Below are 12,315 nucleotides of genomic sequence, written 5' to 3'. Positions count from 1 at the left end.
TGGCTCTTTGCAGTGTCCTTCATGTACATAGCTAAAAACTGGCTGGAGTCCACATGCTCTTTGGTTGTTAGATCTAGTTACACTGGAAAAAAGGAAAAACAACAACAACAGAAAGAGAATGTGGCTTGAATAACAACCTTTCTGTGCAGCAAACATTGCCCATAAATCAGAGTTGATTAACAAGGCCAGGAATCTTTTCATTGCCTTTCTTGCAAGTCATTGAATAACAGCTGAGCTATTGTACAGCTTAGCATCTATGGCAGCTCCATCAATTCCACTAGTGATCCCCAACAAGGAAAATGGTTATTGGATAGTAATGGCACATCCATGACCATTCTTTCTCCTCCTTGAAAACTCTACAAGCTTTCTATGCAACTTTATTTTTTTTTCATTCTTTTAAGTTTGTGATCAGGTATTGAGATGATAAAAAGACAAAATATTTCCTTCAAAAATATTTAGAGGAGGTATTTTTAATAGCTTTGATATAGCCACAACATTTGTCAGTTTCCATTTGACTGGGACCTCTCCAGACTCCCAAGACCATTGAAAAATAGTGGAAAGAGGTCCAGTGACTACCTCACCCAGCTCTTTCAGTACCCTGCAATGAATCCCATGAGGCTCCATAGTTTTGTATGCATCCAGCTAGAGCAGCAAGTCCCAAACAACTTCAGAGTCGGCCGGGAGTTTATCATCCCATCACAGTCTTCCAACACAGGACTCCAGGCATCCCAGGGTCCATGAACAGTGTTAAAGACAAAGACAAAGGCAGCGTTAAACATCTCCACTTTGTCTACATCCCTATTTGTGAGGTGACCAATCTCGTCAAACAACAGACCAATGTTATCTCTGATTCTCCTTTTGCTATTAAAGTATTTTAAAAAGCCCTTTTTGTTGTCCTTCACAGTGCTGGCCAGCTTGAACTCTAATCAAGCTTTGGCCACACAATTTTTTTCCCTACAGTAGCAAACAGCATCTCTGTAGTCCTCCTGTGTCACCTGTCCTTGCTTCCAGTATCTGTACATTTTCCTTTTCCTCCTATGTTCTAGAAGAGGTTCCCTCCTCAGCCAAGACGGCATTCTATCCTGCTTGCTTGACTTCCAACACTTTGGAATTGCCTGCTCCTGTGCTCTTAAAAAACAGCTCTTAAAAAGTGACCAGCATTCATGGATGCCAATACTTCAAAAGCAGATTCCCAGGGAAACTTACTATCCAGCTCCTTCAGCAGCCCAAATTCTGCTCTCCCCATATCCAGGGTTGAAGTTTTGCTAGCAGTTTTTCTTCTAACACCAATGACTTGAGACTCATAAATCCATGCTGACTATTCCTGATCATCTTCTTATCCTTTATTTTTGGAAACAGGTTCCAGGATGATTTGCTGTGTCATATTTCCAGGGTTTAAGATGAGGCTGACCAACCCAAAGAATCTTAGGTGTTATTTCTTGCTCTTCTTGAAGACTAAAGGGATTTTTCCTTTCTTGCAGTCTTCAAGAACCTCCCCTGATCATTATGACCTTTCAAAGATAACGAAGAGTGGCATTGCAATAACATCAGCCAACTCCCTCAGCACTTGTGGATGTATCCTGTCAGGTTCAGTGAACTTGTGTATGCCCAGTTTGTTTAAATGTTCCTTAGACTGATACATCTTCACCAAGCTCAAGTGCTTTGCTTCATGGTTTTTTTACCTGTCTCAAGGGCCTGAGATTCATTCACTACTTCCCATCGGCAGGCAGGTGTTCAGCCATCTCCAGGAAAGCAGAGCTCCATCCCATGTAACGGTTACTTGGAAGACAAACACCGTAACTCTGAATGTCCCCTTTCCTCCTTCTCCCCTCCCCAGCTTTTATTGTTGAGCATGATGTCATATAGTATGGGATATCCCTCTGGTCAGTTGAGGTCAGCTGTCCCAGCTGTGTCACCTCCCAACTCCTTGTGCATCCCCAGCCTACTTATTGGTGGGACAGTGTGAGAAGCAGAAAAGACCTTGACTCTGTGTAAGCACTGCTCAGCAATAACGAAAACACCCCTGTATAATCAACACTTTTTTCAGCACAAATCCAAACCATAGCCCCCTACTGGCTACTATGAAGAAAATTATCCCAGCCAAAACCAGCACATGGACCCACATTTTCCTTAGGTTTTCTTTTGCTGCTGCTATGCTTGTAGAAACCCATCATGTTGTCCTTCATGTCCCTCAACAGATTCAATTCCAGAGGGGCTTTGGCTCTCCTAAGCCTTTTCCTTAAATGCTTGGAAAGTGTCTCTATAGTCCTCCAGATATAGAGTCACTTGATCCTTCTTCCATCTATTGTACACTTCCTTTTAGCATTGGAGGTTTATCACGAACGTTGGTGGTTTATCAGGAGCATGTTGTTCATCCATGCAGGCCTCCCGACACCATTGCTTGACTTGCAGCTCGTTGGCATGCACCATTTGTGAACTTGCAAAAGCTGATCCTTGCAAATCAACAAGCTCTCTTGGTCCCTGCTTCTCTAAAAGACCATCTTCTAAGAGATTATTTTGAGCAGGTCCTTGAACAGGTTGAAGACTGCTCTCTTAAATCCAGGGGTTTTATTCTGCTGATCTTGAACTCCACCATCTTCCTCATGGTCACTGCTGTCAAGGTTGCCCCCAGTCTTCACATTCCCAACCAGTTCTTCCTCACCTGTAAGTCTGAACACCTCTCCTTGCTGGCTTCTTGTTCACCTGCATCAAAACATTACCATCAATGCGCTCCAGAAATCCCCTGGATCTTTCGTGCCCTGTTGCATTGCCTTTCCAGAAGATATAGGTGTGGGTGAAGTCCACCATGATGACCAGAGCCTGCAAATGCGATGTTTCTTCCAGTTGTCATTTACTTCTTCCTGATAAGGCAGTCTGTAGCAGACACCCACCACAACATTGCCTAAGTTGGTCTGTCTTTTAATCCTGACCTATAAACTCTCAATTGTCTCATCATCCATCCCAGGGAAGAGCTCCATACATTCCTGCTGCTCTCTTACATAAAGAATTCCCTCGTTTTCCTGAGCCAGTATTCATCCACAACAGCTCTCCAGTCACCTGAGATATACCACCATGTCTCTATAATCCCAATGAGATCATAGCCCTATAAATGCACACAAACTTCTAATTCCTCCTGGTTTTTTCGCCCATGCTGCAAGCATTAGTATACAGGTACTCCAGAGGGGAAGCCAGTTATGTTGATTCTCTAGGAAAGGTATGAGAACTTCCTCACTAATTCTGTCCTGTAGATACTTCCTTACTTTGGCACTTTTATGCATGAGGTAGTCCCAATTCAGCTGTTTTTTTAATTACAAGATATCTCTTGTCCATATCACTATTCCCCTCTTTGCTTGTCAACAACATCTACCACTTCAACATTTGATTGTGGCTCATTATCTCCCACACGTGTTGTTTCTACTTCAACATTCTCACCAGGTTGGCCAGCCTGTTGGCAAAGATGCTTTTGCTTCATTTTCAGATGGATCCTAGCAGTTCTCAGTCCTCAAAGAAGGTCCCATGGTCATAAAAAACAAATTCCTGTTGTCAACGTCAGATGTACAGCTATGTGATGACCCACAGGATCTTTCTGCTAATTCTCAAGCTCTTTTTCCTCACTGGCAGGATTGAGGAGAAAACCACCTAGGTCCCTATTTGCTCTACCATCACTTTCAGAACGCTTAGTCATGTTTGATCTGCTCCTTCCCTGTGTGTGTCAGTGATGGCCACATTACAGTCAATATAGCTGGTTACATGCTTAGTTTTGGTGAAACACATACTAAAGAGTCTTTACCCATCCACTGCAGCACTCCAGTCTGTCTCAATTTATTTCCTATTTTGTGTAAGTTTGTATACAGGTACCTGAGATGGAACCCTAGTTGTACTGCTAGAGGAGTGCAAAAGTCTTCCCCATCATGTTGTCCCCTGCATGCTTCTTCATAGCTGCCCTTGCCTTCACTTCTCTGAAGATTATGGCAACAATTCCCTGTTGTACATAGCTTAGTGGTCTCCTTAATAGCTTAGCAAGCCTATTTTTAAAGATATTCTTGCTCCTTTTCATCATATGGTCCATGTCCCTGCTCAGTATTTTCTTGAAGAAGGTTGAGCAGTTGTAAAGGTCAAAGCCCTGTGTCCAATTCCAGCCACACAACCAAGTGTTGACCTGCTGATGCACTCACTCCTATCTGAAGCTTTTCTCTTCACTACGATTGAGGACAACAACATCTGGGTTCCCATGTCCTTTACTCTCAATGACAGAACTCTGTTGTCACTTGCAATATGTTCAGAGTCTCCCCAGCAGTATCATTGGTGCCTGTGTGGATGAGAAATAGTCTAAAGCTCTACAAATTGTGGCAGTCTTTCCACAATACCTCAGATCAAAGTCTCCAGCAAGCAACAAACTTCCCAAGACACCAAGTCAGGTCAGCAAGTCGGTAAGACTGTCCCCTGCAAGTGGGAGTCTTCATCTGCTTCTCCCTCTTAGCATGCCGTACTTCACTGAGGCTTAGGTGGCTCTGACTAGTCTTGCCTAACCTGTTGCCAGGACACTATAGCCCTTTGGTAACTGCAGATCTGGAGACAAAGAAGGAACCTTTCTTCTGTTTCCAAACACCACAAGTTTCCAGCATAACTCACCTTGGGAGTCTCCATGCTCTTTTCTTCAGAGTCTAGTCTCTCACTGTCTTCCTTCCCTGCACTGTATGGTTTGGGCTCTTGCCTCTGCAGCATGTCTGGGTAGAGCCCATCAGTCACCTGTTCTCCCTCCTTGGGTCTATGCTGCTTGTCCACGTCCTCCCACAGCTCCTACTCCTGGCAATTGTGTGCTCAGCTGGACCACAGCTCACCTCCTACAGGTGAGGCCACCCTTGCCCCAGCATCAGGCATAAGCACTTGTCCTGCCTGTAGTCCAAGGCCTGGACAATTCATCATCTGTCTAGAGCTCTAATAGGGTCCTTGGCTTCAGATGCTAAGCCATCACCAGCCAGTAATGAGGGAACAAGTTTTTTTATTCCAAATATTGTTACAGGCAAAAAGGAATGCATGATATTTATGGAACCTGGATTTATTGTTAGTCCAATTAATGTTTTCACAGTCTAATCCAAACCACAATCAACAGCTCTTACTAATCCAGTTACAAGGACAGTAACAGTCATATACAAATCAATACAGAAAAGCCTCATTAATAAAACATTTAAAATTGCTCTTTAATGCCCCCTTCCCATCACCATTCTCTTTTACTCTGGTGTTGTGGTTGCCCTGCCAATGTCCTTCAGGGGCACAGGTTGACAGTTTCAGACTGAATGAATTTCAGGTGAATGTGCCTGTTGGAAGGGGAAGATACAAAAACTTGGTGCGTTGTGGTCCCCGCTGGGAAGAGGAAGGTGCCCACAGCATGTGTGGCCACCTCTTCTTGCCGCTCCTCTTTGGCCTCTGGAGGTGCACCTTCTCCCCTTCCCCTTGACACAAAGGGCTTTCCTCCCCCACTCCTGGGGTCTGTCAGGCCATCGTCCTTGGCCGGCTGATTGCACTCCCTGAGCAAGTGGCAGTCATGTGAGCATGGCTGTTCCAACCAGCTCCAACCACCCAAGGCTGTCCCAACCCCCTGAGGGAGACCTGCCCTGCCCCTGCTGGGGCTGCGCTACTGGGGGGGGGAGAGGGGGTAGCAAAAGCGTACATTACTTCCAAGGAAAAGATGACATCAATTAAAAAAAACCTTGTAAAACTGAACCATTCTTAATCTGTGTTCCTGAGAAATATCTAAATGCATATTATGAAATTACAGATGTCTTAGTTTAGTTTATTTGAAGCATAAGTTGTTTACAATGATGAAAGGGTCTGAGAATTGTCAAAAAAGTACTCTGCTTTTCGTTACTCTTTTAGCCAAGTAAGCATACACTTTTTTATCCTGACCAACACTTTTTCCCTTATCTCAAAACACTCTTGTCCTTCAGAGAAGAGTTGGCTATTGAGCTGTGGGTGCACCTGAAGAGTCCTAAGATGATTCATTTAATTTTGTGACTCAGACATAATTGTACTTTTCCATATACAGTTTTCCATATACAGGTCTTTCGGGGAAAAGGTTGCCTTCTTTTCAATTGCCGTCAATCAAGATGGTGATAACAAAAGTTATGTTAAAATATAAATGTCACCATCTTCAACAAAAAAATCTCTCAAGGATTTTGTGATTCACTCAGTGATCCAGTTTTTCTTGCTATATCTTAATACCCCTTCCACAATGCTCTGCTTTTTTGATATATCTCTGCATTCACTGTAGGTGGCACAAAAAAAAAAAGAAAAAAAAAAAAGAAATGAAATCTAGAAGCCCTAGAATATTACAACAGTCAGGCTTTTTTGAAAAGAGAGGTCCATTATATGAGGATATTTCTCTACAGAAACAGCTTTCATACAAATAACAATTTGATTTTTCAGCTTCTTCTCACTCCAAATAACACTGTGCTTCCCAGTCTCTTACATCAGAGCTGAGGAGCAGAGCCGTGTGAAATATTCATTTCACACCTTGAACTTGTTGAAACATAGGCTGATTTTGAGCTACATTATGTTGTGCAAATTTCTACAATGAAAAGAAAAAAATCATACAGGCAGTAATTTTATCATCCCAGACGATGGTATCAAGGCACATGCTTTACCACCAAAGCCAGTAGTATTTCTTGGATTTGGGCATGTATAGCAACTGTCTCCTGATTTCAGATTGCGGTGAAAAAACCCACTATCTGATCTTCTGTTTTCTAAAGGAAACCAGGTATATAGGTCAGGTAATAGCAGTAGTGTAGTTTAAAAATATGAGTTATTGGAAAAACCTGGAGCTGAGTGCAATTTGCCTCAGTAGGTAATCACGCAGTATGATATTGGACCTCATCAAACCGAAAATATAATAGGACATGTGTATTAACTTAAATTCAATGTGTAGAATAGGTAATCTGAAGACAATACAGAAAATTAAGTGATTGCTCAAGATACTTGGAAATTGTAGACCTAGTTCCAGGAAACAATCTCTATCTTTATCATTAACTTCAATATACCAAGGGTTTGATGATTAGCAAGTAAGAATATGTAACAAAATTAATGAAGCCCAGATCTTTTTTGCATATGGCAACTATGCTACTAAGTTTTTTGCTCAGATTTACCCTTTCATAATGATACAGCAAAGTCTGACATTTATTAATGGTAGGATTGATTTTACCTAACCATAACCATCTAAGAGTTAAGTGGCTATTCTAAGATGATCAGCTAGGATTCCCATCTTGACAGAGAAATTGATACAGATGCCTGCAGTGGTGATTAAACTGATTAAGCTAAGTGAACAACCTGACTTTCAGAGCTGTTTCTGTCCTACTGCTGTAAAAGCAGAATGAGCAATTAGTTCTGGCTAGCTGATTTGCTTTCAGATGGCTAACATTGGTGAAATCGGTCCCATTTTTTTTACTGTAGTTGAATGCAGAATGTGGTTCAGAACCTAGAAGTTCTTTGTATATGATGTATCAGTCCAACTGTCAGGATTTAGGGTTTTCATATCTACCTGTGCCTCCACTAACAGTTGCTGATCAGTTGAACAGGCATGAGGTCAAGACTTAAAAACTTACGAGCAATCTGTTAACATTAGTGAGCTTAAGAAATCAGAATGGAGAAAATAAAGGAAGAAAGAAAATGGCATTTGCCATTATTATCTCATCAATTTATAGAAGAGGACAATTATTAGTTACACAGATACTAGAGTTCTGATGTGCAAACTGAAAAAAATATTTATAACAAAATTTATATTGATCAAGCTGTTTCAATAGTCAATCACAAAACTATTCTTTACTGCTTAGCCAGGTTTTGAAATAATTGGTCTACATTACATATAACAAGTGGTTTACTAAAAAGATTCAGAAACAAGAAAGAACATTTCAACGATCCTAATTTTTTTTCACTATACATTTTCATAGTTTCTTGTCTCAAACTTTTCCTGTAACAGTTTATCTTTTATTGAATAAGAATCTTTCACAAAAGCAAAACTAACAGAATCTTTATTTAGGCTAAAAAAGTCCTTTCAGCTCTGGCTAGAATGAGCTTTGGCATCTGTAACTGTTAACTGTACTAGGCAGACGGTAACACAACAGGACAGGGTAGGAAGCCAAGTCTACAGTGAAGTGTCACCAGCTTTTGCTTCATGTTATGTGATCACCTCACCCTGAGACACTGTGGAGATTCCTCCATGGCAAATGGTCTCTGTGTCTGTGGTTTCTTGAATCATGAGCTGGAATTCACAGCAGACAAGAAACAAGTTTTATTAAAAGTAACTGAATCTGGAGGACTTCAGGACTCAGAGGATTTCTCCTTCCTAGTCCACTACAGTAGAAAATAAAGTCAGATTGGGTGGACTTTAAGGCACAGCAGGTTACTCCATCACAGCACAATGGATGCATATGTTTCTGTACTCCTAGGTGCAGTTGGTGGTGAGTCTGAGGATGTATTCCTGATGAACACACGCACATATACATGCATGCACAGTAGTCATGGCAAGTCCCACAAATAACACAGAGAACAACACCTTTACCAGCAGCCATGTAAACACAGATAGCACTCACATGGACATGAACAATGGGCGCCAAAGTTGTGCTTACTTTTAGGCTGATCAGGATTATCACTCTCATTTTTTTTGATTCACAAGCACACCCACATTCATAGATGTTTCAGACACTAGAGAAACTTTAAGTCTGTCTAATATCTATGCCCACACCATAGGCCCCTTATGCAGTCACTATGTCAAGTTTCCTAGTGGTGACACATAAAAGTTTGTGTCTATCCTGTAGCTGGTCTCCAGGCTGTGGCCTCCTTCAGTTTTCCCAGTTCCTGGTTTCCTACAGGGCAGTTGGAGCCTTTGTCAGGGGTCCCTCTCTCTCTCCAGATGTTGGTAATTGTGGTTCATACCCTACTCCCTGAATAATCCAACATGAAGTTTGCTAGCTGTTAGGCACGCACACTCAGAGCAGGGAGCTCAACCATACAGAAAAAAAGTTTGAAATATGATTCAGTGAGAAGAGAGGACAGATTGTGCCAATCAAACACAGGGCTCTGTCAAACAGGTGTATTGATCAGACCCTGCTTACAGTCAACCCATTCCTGTTAACCCTTTTCCCTCTGTTTTCCTATGGTTGTTCTTCTGTCTTCCACCTTAATCAATCCTTTTCCCTGCCTTTGCTCCTTACCTGAGACATTCCATTTTAAGTTTTGTACAGTACCAAAATTCATTTCCTCACTTTGTTTCATAATAAATCCCATAACCCTTTAGACAGTAATCCCATTTAGTTTGCATGGCGTTTCAAAGACAGACTTTCTTTCCTTGACCCTTTGGTGAGCTTCACACCAGGGATAATGGTCTAAACCTTGTCCTTTGATGGTTTTAGGAGTAGCCGATTCAGTTCCTAGGGTTCATGGTCTGTCATTGTTCGTCTGATCCTAGCTGGGTCTCTGTGTTTCACTGGATTAGCTTTTAGTCACAAAACGTAACATTCTGTATAGGGAGCCAAGTTACAATGAAGTGACACCAGTGAACATTTACTTCATATTACAGCAATACCTCACCCTGAGACACTGTGGAGATGCATCTATATAAAATCATCTGTGGTTGCCATACCTTCAATCACAAGCTGAAATTCACAGCAGACAAGAAACAATTGTTCTTCATAAAACACATTTCATACTACAAGTTAGCACAGTGAACCAATATTAGCACGTTCTGTGACAATAAATTTTACCAAGGAAGACTTCTAGCAGGAATTATGTACAAGTAACCAAATGAATCACAAGAAAAAGTCTGTGTGCTTCTGTGAAAGAAGGAAGGTGTTAGAGACTACTGTACTTCTATACAAGGAAATTCCTGCTTGGAGTGCAGGACTATCCATTAGATATGATTATTAAAATCCATAACTGTGGGATTGGGTTGAGTTCATTATGATTTGGATCCTTCCACAAAGAAAGCAGGGAGAAATATATTTAACCATATGTGGGAGGGGAGAGGAGCCATCCACTGATCTGAGCACATAAGGCATGGCTTTTGTGAAAGGCAGAGTTGAATGTTTACCAAGAACTATTTTTAAAAGCTGATAAAGAAAACTTCTGTGATTCTGACGGAATCCTGAGTAGCAGTCCCTGTACTCTAATAACTAACAATACACTTAAAGCATTTAAAGTCAAAGAAGATTTCTTGTGTCTACACTCCTTTTTCCTGTGAGGGATGTGCTTTTGTTAAGTCATCTGGTTAAGGCTAATCAGAATAAACCCAAAGACCAGGGAGGATCAAGGGAACAGTGACAGCTGAGAAACCCTAGTAACCCAATCAGTGCAAACCCAGCACCTTGAATTAGCTGCTCCCTCAGATTATTAAAGAAGAAGGGTTAGATCATTGTCCTTGATGTGAAACCTGTCAGGTTGACTCAACTAAACAAATTCTTTGGGAGGCCACACAAACTAAAGGGCATTGTTGCCTCAAGGGGTATAGGACCATTGTGGTTTAAGATGAAATCTGCAGTGTGGAGACTCAATGGACCTTGACACCAAAGCACTTTGATCACAGATATTTACAAGTTTTAGGAATTACATGGTCCCCCTATCCCACAGGGGAGATGGCAGGGTTCAGAAAAAAAATTGAGGGGATCAATGAGGTGGTTCCAACCGTGGGGTGCACAGTCATTGGGACAGGCCCAGGGTCCCTGAGGTGCCTCTTGGGTGCTTCTGGAATCTCTTAGATCTTGCTCTCCTGCCCCTGACGGCTCTCCTGGAGTCACACTGGACACCATCAGGGCAAGGATGCAGCAGAGAATACCTAGTTCCTGACGGGCCTCTTCTGCATCACGCAGAACCTAACAACTGGCTGTCACTGTCACTCGTACTCATGATCTGCCCATCTGGGGGTTTCTTGTGAGTCTGCAGCTTCACAGTGATTGACAGATTGTTTAAGGTCAAGATACTCCTCTATTCTTATAACTAAGTTACTCCCTTATCCAATAGGTTTAGGTAAAGTTCATATGCTAACACTGTTGTCAGCGAGGCTTAGCTGCCATGCCACATGGATTTACTATGTGATGCGGGGGCAGCACATAAGTTTGAGATGGCTAAAATTTATCATGGAATTTTTTAGGGATGTTTATATACTTTAATTTATATAACACATATTTGTCTATATCATATCTTATATAGTTTAACTATATTTACACGCACAACATACAGTATATAAAGATTTATAATTTATATAAATTACATAAATAATTATTTTAAGATTCTTATTGAATAACTATCATGCATTATTATGATTAGGCATTACAGTTGTGACATAATCATCCCTTCATATGGAGCTAGTTGCATGTAGACAGCCGCATGCATGTGAGGTAATGGCTATGTAATTTGTGGATCCCAAGATATTTTGTAGATACACGGGTTGATTAGGAGTGAGCTTGAAGCAGATTTCTTATGAAAATATTAACATTAAAAAGTAGATCACTAAAAATTGTGGGGTTTGCAGATGATATTAATAGACCTGATGTCACAGTGGCAGATAATTTGCTGGCAGTGTCGTTTTATTTGTATAGTGAGAACTGACAGAACCATTTTTCTTACACTCATCTGCTCATGACAACTGCTCATGAAAACTGTTATTTCCATTATTATCTGGAGGTGACAGTGCTAGTAGTATATCCTTCTGTCCCAACTTTTACCTAAGTGAATGTTTTGAGCATGTTTTTTCTATTTTCATCAGCTATCTGTTGTGCTATTCTGTGTGATAGGCTAATGATGGGAAATGATCAATTTGAATTTTTTGGTCAAATCTCATAAAGAGATGTTTCCTGTTCATAAAATAGCAGAAATTTCTGCAGAAAAATACTGAATAGAATAGAAACACATAGAATATGTATAATAAATGGAACTGATGAATTCTTTAAACCTACATAGTTTAATAGAAAATTTATTTTTCCATGCAGATATAAGAATATAAACTCTCTTTTAATTCAAAAGAATTATTACGTAAGGAAAATGTATTTTTTTTCTACTACATTTTATAAAATGTTTTTATGAAAATGTGCACCATATATCCCTATTTTGAACTAGTTTCAAGATGTTACACACTAAGATTGCCTCATCTAAATAGAGTGTAAAAGAATAATTTTATCTAAATGCTAGTTATGAAGGTGTTTGATATTTACAATAACATCATAACACTAGTACTGGGGAAGAATTCAAATATTTTGTGCAGTTTTGTGGAAAATGTTTTCTCATTTTAGAGCTTTTAATTTATTTTTTCTATAATTTGGTTCTTAAAAT

This window comes from Buteo buteo, chromosome 14 (assembly GCF_964188355.1).
Source record: "Buteo buteo chromosome 14, bButBut1.hap1.1, whole genome shotgun sequence".
NCBI classification, from domain to species: domain Eukaryota; kingdom Metazoa; phylum Chordata; class Aves; order Accipitriformes; family Accipitridae; genus Buteo; species Buteo buteo.
This window is presented reverse-complemented; position numbering follows the sequence as displayed.